Raw genomic sequence first — 9,598 nt, forward strand, 5'->3', positions numbered from 1 at the left:
AGAGAGGGAGAGACAGAGAGAAAGGTCTTCCTTTTGCCGTTGGTTCACCCTCCAATGGCCGCCACGGCTGGTGCGCTGTGGCCGGCGCACTGTGCTGATCTGATGGCAGGAGCCAGGTGCTTCTCCTGGTCTCCCAGGGGGTGCAGGGCCCAAGCACTTGGGCCATCCTCCACTGCACTCCCTGGCCACAGCAGAAAGCTGGCCTGGAAGAGGGGCAACCCGGACAGAATCCGGTGCCCCGACCAGAACTAGAACCTGGTGTGCCGGCACCGCAAGGCGGAGGATTAGCCTACTGAGCCGCGGTGCCGGCCAATGTTTGTTCTTTATAGCTAAGAACAGATATTCTTAACTCTCAGATAAAGTTTGTGTAACACACTAGGAAATCATTTCTAATTGTATAATGCTGCAAAGGCTAATTCTCTGACTAGACTTTTTCAGGATTGATTTTCATGTTTTTCACCTTTGTCTAAATATATTTTCTTCTTGAGCAAAGACTTCCATATTATTATATGAAAATAAAAAAAATTGTCCAGAATAGATCTTTTTATTGACATACATACATACAATTATTCTTTACTGAAAAACACATCAGCGATTTTAAGTTCCTGACCTTTCACCAACTCCTTATTTAAAGTTTTGAAATTAAAAGTTCTAATAATTGCCTTTCCAATATTTTTATCATTTTTGTAGTTGTTGTATGGAACCATACTGGCATTTTTAATGTAATACATGAGATATTTATTACTATTTATTTCATTGGAAACAAGAACAAATTTTTAAACAGTAAAAGACAGGAATAGATAATTCTTGTCATAGGACATGTAACCTCAAAAAGGGAATCATAACAGTGAGTAATAAGAGAAATCTTATGTTATACAACAAAAGCGGTGTTAAGAAGGAGGGTTATAGCAATTAGTGTCTACATCAACAAATTGGAAAGGAATCGAATTAATGAGCTATCAGTGCTTCTCAAGGACCAAGAGAAATGACCACAAACTAAACCCAAAATTAGTAGGAGGAAACACATCATAAAATTTAGAGAAGAGATACATAAAATTAAAACAAAAAATACAAAAGACCAGTGAAATGAAGAGCAAGAAATTGACAAATCAACAAAACCCACAATGGTACTTCATCTCATGGTTTTCATACAGAAATCAAAAACCAATAAATGTTTCTGAGTATTCAGGGAAAAATGTATTCTAATCCATTGTTTGTGGGCATTTAAACTAGCACATTCTAGCAAATGTGGAATACAGTATGGCGTTACCTCAGAAAGCAAAATAGATATATCATACGACCTGGAAATCCCACTCCTTGAAATTTACACAAATGAAATATAAACAGCATTTGAAAGAGTTATCTGTACTCTCATGTTTATTGCAGCTCAATTTACAATAGCCAAGATAAAAAATCAACCAAGATGTCTTTGAACCACTGACTATATAAAGAAATGTAAATATATATATATCATATATGTGATATATATGATATATATGATATGGAACACTATAAAGCCATAAGAGAATGAAACCCTGTCTTTCCCTGTCTTTTGTAACAAAATGGATGCAAGTTGAAATCATTATACTAGTGACATCAGGCTGTCCCCAAAAGACAAATACCATTGCTTTCCCTCTTCTAATATTATACCTAAAATGTAATATATATAAATGAAATTGACATTTTAAGATTCAATGATTGTTTGAAACTCGTGTATCTACCATTGAGGAACAGTGATTTTTTTCTTCTTACTATTTGTTGAATTCTTTATATAGTGTAGGATTAATCTTATGAATATAGAATAGATTGATAGTTGTTCATTGTAAAAATAAAGGGAAAAGCTGGGAAAGGAAGAAGGTAGAGTGGGAGTACAGACCAGGAGGGAGGGTAGGGTGGGAAATATTATTATGCTCATGAAAATGTATATATAAATCACATGAATATTTTTCATTTTGAAAATTAAAAAAATGAAAAAGGAATCATATTTATGCTCAGTCTCTATTCAGATTTAAAATATTTGAGTCTGTTATGGCAATTCCATTCCATGCTTATACATATTTGCATATTATCACTGAGTATAAATTCTTAGTTTTGACAACATAATATCATGTATTTTCAGAAGAAATTTAGACTTTTAAGTTCCTACTTTTTGGCCTGACTTGAAACATTGGATAATTACTTCAGAATATAGAATGAAAATGGACAACACTTTTATTCTTAGAATTTCTCATTTTATGTTTGGAAACTGGTGATATCATTCAACCATGCTTCCAGATTTTTATACAACTTGGCATATTCTTCCAGATTTATAAAAAAATCACTCTGTGCATAATAAGACTTATTTTAATACCCATTTAAAAACTCAAAGAGTTCACATTCTTTATATAGGTGAGTAACAGGGAGATTTATAGCTTCAAGTACACTCAATACATTTACGTATTTTACCTATTTAACTAATTTCCATATATTTAACCTAATAGCTTTCTGTTAAGTCATCTTTGATATTCCCTGATTTTAAAGTTTGTTTCCGTGATCTTATTCTTAGGAGTTACCCCACAGAGCTGTCCAGAGAATAAAATTCAAGGCTTTTATCCAAATTTTAATTCTAACAGTTTTAGTCTAAATAAAACAAAAAAAATGCATTGCGGATGTTTTCTCTTTAAAGTAATGTTTTGTAGAAAATAGGAAAATAGGTATCTTACATTGATTTTAACACTTGTGCCTTTAATGCTCTTCATATTAATGAGATATATGTAAAGGATAGCTTTCATAGAATTGATTAAAATATTTTTTTATTTTTTTTTTATTTTTTGACAGGCAGAGTGGACAGTGAGAGAGAGAGACAGAGAGAAAGGTCTTCCTTTGCCGTTGGTTCACCCTCCAATGGCCACCACGGCTGGTGCACTGCGGCCAGCGCACCGCGCTGATCCGATGGCAGGAGCCAGGTGCTTCTCCTGGTCTCCCATGGGGTGCAGGGCCCAAAGACTTGGGCCATCCTCCACTGCATTCCCAGGCCACAGCAGAGAGCTGGCCTGGAAGAGGGGCAACCGGGACAGAATCTGGAGCCCCGACCGGGACTAGAACCCGGTGTGCCGGCGCCAGAAGGCGGAGGATTAGTCTAGTGAGCCACGGCGCCAGCCTAAAATAATATTTTAAGATGCATTTTCTGAAAATTTCTCTCAGAGCCAGCATAACAGGTTAAGCTGCTGCCTGTGATGCTGACATCTCATATGGGCACCATTTCATGTCCTTGCTGCTTCACTTCCAATCCAGCTCTCTGCTAATGCATCTGGGAAAGGACTGGAAGATGGCCCAACTCCCTGGGCCACTCCTCTCATTTGGGAGATCTAGATGAAGCTCTTGGCTTTGGCTTGGCCCTACCCTGGCATTTGTAGCCATTTGAGGACTGAACCAATGGATAGAAGATCCCTCTCTCTCTCTCTCTCTCTGTGTCTCATCTCTCTCTACTCTCCCCACTCTCTCTCTAACTCTTGCAGTTAAGCAAATAATCCAATCAAGAAAGAAAATTTTTCTAGATACACTGAAATAAATATGTTTTATAGCAATCTATTTGACTTTTCTTGAATCTTCAAATATTTCATAAAAAATGCTTCCTATCTTCTATTTCCTGACATATTTCTTTTTTCATATTCCCCTATCTTGTATGATCTTTACATTCCCAGATTCTTAGCTTTCAGAGTCATTCCATATAGCTTGGCCTTTTATGCATCAACTACTTCACTGTGCTGATCCCTATGACTACCCTCAATGAGCCTTCCTTCTCCAATGATTCAACTGTTAATAAGTACGTGATGCCATCTTGAATATAACATTTTCAGTTGCCTTAAATTTTGCAATTAGTATGAAAGGATAAAGCTCAAATAACTGACAACTAATAATCATAAGCATACTGAAAATTTATTAAATATGATCTTACTGCATACATCACCGCCCCATACTGTCATCCTCTTCTCCATCTAAGGCTGCAGAGAAGAATAAATGGATAATCATCTTGCCTCGGGATTTCTGATATGCTTTCTTCACCATGCCAAGCAAGGGGCAGTCTCTTGACATAAATCTGTGAAATGGTGAAGTGTTTATCGATATGGAAAACTGAAATTTTTATCCCTGACAGGAAGTTTAGTAAATTGTGGAATTAACCAGGTAGGATCTAGCACAGTAAGCGTATTCATAATTTGTCACATGTTTATTGTGGGATAATATGGTGCTACTTTCTTCTTCTATTAGAAGGCATTTGAGGGTAGAAGACTGTTTCTCATACCCCTTGTCAGCAAAATGAAAAGAGTGGATAGCATCCTTGAAAGTAGAAGAGATTACCTCTTGACCTTAAGTTATTAACAATTGTCAAGGAAAAGGGAGAGGGGAACTTGAAATTCCCTGTGACTTCCTTAGTCAATAATATACTCAGTCATATTTTCCTTGTGAATATGATTTTATTCATGAATACTCTTTATTGAAGATATAAGGAACTTTTCAAAAACATTTTTTGTGAATGCGTTTCTCGAACACTTGCTTTCCTAAATATATTATAATATATTTATTTAATATATTCAAATTACATTAGCAATGAACCTAAAGTATCTCCATGTGATAATTATTTATTAAATGGACTTAATTAAATTCTAATAAATAATATGCTTAATTAATTTAATGCTTATGCTGGATGAATTGCTAATATATATTCATTTTCTCTGGATGCAAGAACAGAGGACCAGGATAGAAGCAAATGGGCAGTACATAAAATTCTGTTACATAAAAGAAAGGGAAAACCTAATGCTAGAAATTGACAGAGGGGGAGGTTGTCCAGGAACTAAATCTTATTCTCTATGCCTGATTCTAAGAATCTACTATTGTAAATCTGCTGAAAAATGACTCTCTTTTCTCACCCACTCCACATCCAATGTACAAGTTTGCAGTGTTCTGAGAGGAGACTGATGTAGGTATCTTCAACCAGTTTGGACTGAATCCATACAGCAAGAAAGTTAACAGCTTCCAGCCATCAAGAAAAGAAAATTTGAAACTGTATATTTAAGGGCAGAAAAAGGAAATAAAGAAAACCATTTGACATGCATGTTTTGCTTACTAGAGATGGTTTAATAAACATTCATATTCAATATCACCTTTTTGGAAGGAGACATGAAGACAACAGAATCTCATCAGTTGAAGGAACATGAAATTCTAAAAGTGACAGAACTCAACTGTTATGTGTTTCATGGCTTTGAGAGCTAATCATATTATTTTATTTCATAAAATTTTACTTACATAGTAGAAGTAGACTACCATTGCAACAGTAACAAGACACATTTGGCACATGGTTGCAAGCTATCTTTTTCTCTTTTTTGTTATGTCAAAGTTTTATGACACATTTTCTTTCTTTCTTTCTTTCTTTCTTTCTTTCTTTCTTTCTTTCTTTCTTTCTTTCTTTCTTTCTTTCTTTCTTTCTTTCTTTTTTTGACAGGCAGAGTGGACAGTGAGAGAAAGAGACCGTTGGTTCACCCTCCAATGGCTACTGTGGCCAGCGTGCTATGGCTGGCGCACCGCGCTGATTCGAAGCAAGGAGTCGGGTGCTTCCTCCTGGTCTCCCATGTGGGTACAGGGCCCAAGCACTTGGGCCATCCTCCACTGCACTCCCGGGCCACAGCAGAGAGCTGGACTGGAAGAGGAGCAACTGGGACAGAATCTGGTACCCCAACCGGGACTAGAACCCGGGGTGCTGGCGTCGCAAGGCGGAGGATTAGCCTATTGAGCCGCGGCAACGGCCGGCACTTTTTCTTTAAGCCATTATTCTTTTCCTCTTTATTACTCCCCATTTTCCTTTGCTAATTAACTCAACCACTATCAGTCTTGGGTTGCATTGTAGCAGTTAGCATAGCAGAATTTGTCTACTACTCAGTATCTTTTTGACTACTTACACACTGTCTTAATCATCTTGGAGTCTCTGCTGGTAAGTGGGTTCCTACCCACTTAAGTTTGCGACCAATATTGTCTGTTTGCTATGCTCTAGAAACTTGTGATACAGAAATCAAAAGAGAAGTTTCTTTTAACAAGCATAGATTAGTGGGGAAGTCAGACAAATAAAAAAAGAAATTTCAATAATCTCGACATATGCTCAAAATATATGATTGTTCAGAAAGAAGGTTTCTCAGAATTGATGACAAACCCAAATTCCTCATTAAACATGTATGCATATTTTCTTATAAGTCTTTTATAAAAAATGCACATTTTAATCTTGTATACAAACAGGGACTATAGTCCTGCAGGCGTTGTTGCACTTCTGTGTCAATCTAAACACTAAATATTTTCAGATTTGAAGGCCATATGGTGTCTAGTGTATCTTCTCAGCTCTGCCATTGTACTTCAAAATTAACCATAAATAATATTACAAAGGAATTAAAATATCTGTATCTCATAAAATATAAAAACATGAAGTGTGCTGACCTGTGTTCTATACAAAGATTTTAGTTTAAAATGATATATAATGGCTGGCTCCGCGGCTCACTAAGCTAATCCTCCATGTTGCGGCGCCGGCACACCGGGTTCTAGTCCAGGTCGGAGCGCCGGATTCTGTCCCGGTTGCCCCTCTTCCAGGCCAGCTCTCTGCTGTGGCCAGGGAGTGCAGTGGAGGATGGCCCAAGTGCTTGGGCCCTGCACCCCCTGGGAGACCAGGAGAAGCACCTGGCTCCTGCCATCGGATCAACGCGGTGCACCGGCCGCAGTGCACCGGCCGCGGCGGCCATTGGAGGGTGAACCAACGGCAAAGGAAGACCTTTCTCTCTGTCTCTCTCTCTCACTGTCCACTCTGCCTGTCAAAAAAAAAAAAAAAAAATGGTATATAAATATGGTCTTTACAGATATCTAGAAACATTTGGTTATTATTGATGTTCACAGTGGAAATATGGAGGTGAAGAGAATTAAAATACAAGTTGCAGAAAGGAGGAAGAATCGAAGCTTTTTGTCATTCTAAACATTTTGGAATTTTGCCAGTAAATCAATAATCTGGAAAATGGATAACGGGTCACAGTGATGATGCTTGTTTATTTATTTATTTATTTATTTTAAATTTATTTATTTATTTTATAGAGTTACAGAGAGAGAAGGACAGACAGGAAAAGGGAGAGAGAGAGAGATTTCCATCCACTGGTTCACTCCCCGGATGGCCTCAACTGTCAGAGCTGGGCCAGACAAAAGCCAGGAGCCAGGTACTGCATCCTGGTCTGTCACATGTGCAAGCAGGGACCCAAATAGTTCGGTTGTCTTCTGCTGCTTTTCCCAGGCCATTAGCAGGGAGCTGGATTAGCACTGGAGCAGCCAGGGCCTGTATATTGTGATCTTGTGCCTATATAAATGCTGCATTGCAGATGGTGACTTTACCTGCTACACCAAGATGCTGGCCCTATAGAGATGATGTTTAAAGGAGAATTACCTAGTAGGGTTTTTAAAGGAATAATTCCTAATCCTATGCCATATAATGAGGGGGAAAGGAGTGAAATAGGCTTGTCTTCATGGAAATTTATTTAGGTGGCAAAATGGAGAAAGAACAAATCTGATACAGTCCAAGTGAAAGGTGATATAGATTGTTATAGGTCACTGATGGTACACAACATGAGTACACACAAAAATCATTAATGTTTTGGTGATAAATTTTACTGAATCAGTAACCAGTGGTTACCAAAACAGATTAAAATAATATTACATGATTTTAGTATTTTAACTTGTTCAATTTTAGATATTAAAAATATAAAATCTTCAAGAATAGAAAATATTATATATATACATTATGCAGGGAACTTAAAAGCTTCATTGTTTAAAATGTTAATATTTTCATATCAGTTAGATGCATAAAAGCAAATAAATGACCCTCAATAAGAGAGATGTGTTTGACCAATTTCCATTGGAATGGACAGCTTAGCTTTCTTGTGAACTTTTGCTCACGGAATTAAGGTTGGTGATATGTTGTGTTCATAAGCCATTTGTCTTTTTTTCCTCAAGAAATTATAGCCTTCTTTTATGGCAGTGTCGATGTTGAACTATCAGTCTCTTTTCTTCTAACAATAAATGTTGCATTGCAAATAATTTATGATGTTTTTCTTCTTTGGAATGAAAGAGAGTGAACAATAAAAGAATGACTCAAAGGAGTTTGAAGAATGACTATTCCCATGTGTCTAATTGTAGATTTTTCAAAAGCAGCATTTGGCTTTAATAAATCTTTTGATTTTATACATATCTATTTTGACATATGTCTATGTTGATGCTACTATCATATCTGGTTTCTTCCTTTTTGGGCAGCACAGATATTCAGTGCTAAGTATGACAAAAGTGATTGGTAAGAGTGTCTTTCAAAGGATTTAGAGCCATCACTGAGGGAAGTGTAAGAAGGAAATACCATTTATAAGTCAGAGAAGAACAAAGTCCCCATTAAGAACTGAGACTTGAACATCACTTAATGGGGGTCTCTTATCTGGTCTCATATGTCACTTGAGATTTATTGGAACTTCAAGTGCAAAGTCAGATAGGATAAGATTAAAAGGCTCACAAGCTTACAATTCTTTTGTGGAATGACTTTCTGGGGAGGACAGATAAAATCGTGATTCATCTTGATATTTTCTTTGTAGTTAATATTTTGAGGACATGCATATCATGTGAGTCTTTACATTTTACTTATATGAAGGCATCATGCTTAAATTGACTTTTACAAATGTTATTAAAATAAAGATGTAGATGAAGAATGGCTCAAAAGTCATAATGGATCATTTCAAAGATTAGTATGGGTGAATTTTTATTTTCCACATTGTATCAGCAGTCATTGAAATAAGAAAAAATATGGCAATTTTTGCATACAAGTTATTATCACTTATGAATTTTTGGATTCTAAGAAGTAAGGTATTTAACATTTCTTCTTTTCCTTAGTATATTTGTCTCAAAAAAGCAAAAAACAAAATTGGCATCCATATTACTGAAGTCACTTAAGTAACACTTAAGTTCCTATTATTCCCTCAACTTTGAAGTAACAAAATCACACATTTCCTGAAGATTTCCTGAATCTCTCTATTTAATATCATATTACCTAAAAGATCTGGAAATGAATCTATAATAGGTAAATATGGGGAGATATGATCTCTTAGAAGAGAAAAATAATTAAATATTTGGCAAGAATGAAGCATAGGATTAATTAAGCTGCAATGCCAGGGTTCAGATTCCTGCCCTGCTACAAATAGGCTTTGAACTCTTAAGATATTTTACTGCTCTCTGCCCTGTGTTCCTCATTTGTAAAATCAGATTCCTCTCAGGAATGCAATAGAGAGTCAATAGCTTTTAAATGAAAATAATTTAGAAAAAGTATGCAACATAGGCATGGCATTGGGGTATAGCAGGTTAAGCCAGAGCCTGAGACACTGGCATCTCTTATGGGTGCCAGTTCAAGTCCTGGCTGCTCCATTTCCAATCCAGCTCCCTTCTAAAATGCTTGGGAAATCAGGGGAGCACGCACCCATGTGGGCAACCCAGAAGAAGTTTCTGGCTCTGGCTTCAGCCTGGCCCAGCCCGGTCATGGGGATATTTGCCAAATGAACCAATGGAT

The sequence above is a fragment of the Oryctolagus cuniculus genome, chromosome 4 (genome assembly GCF_964237555.1).
Source record: "Oryctolagus cuniculus chromosome 4, mOryCun1.1, whole genome shotgun sequence".
Taxonomy (NCBI): Eukaryota; Metazoa; Chordata; class Mammalia; order Lagomorpha; family Leporidae; genus Oryctolagus; species Oryctolagus cuniculus.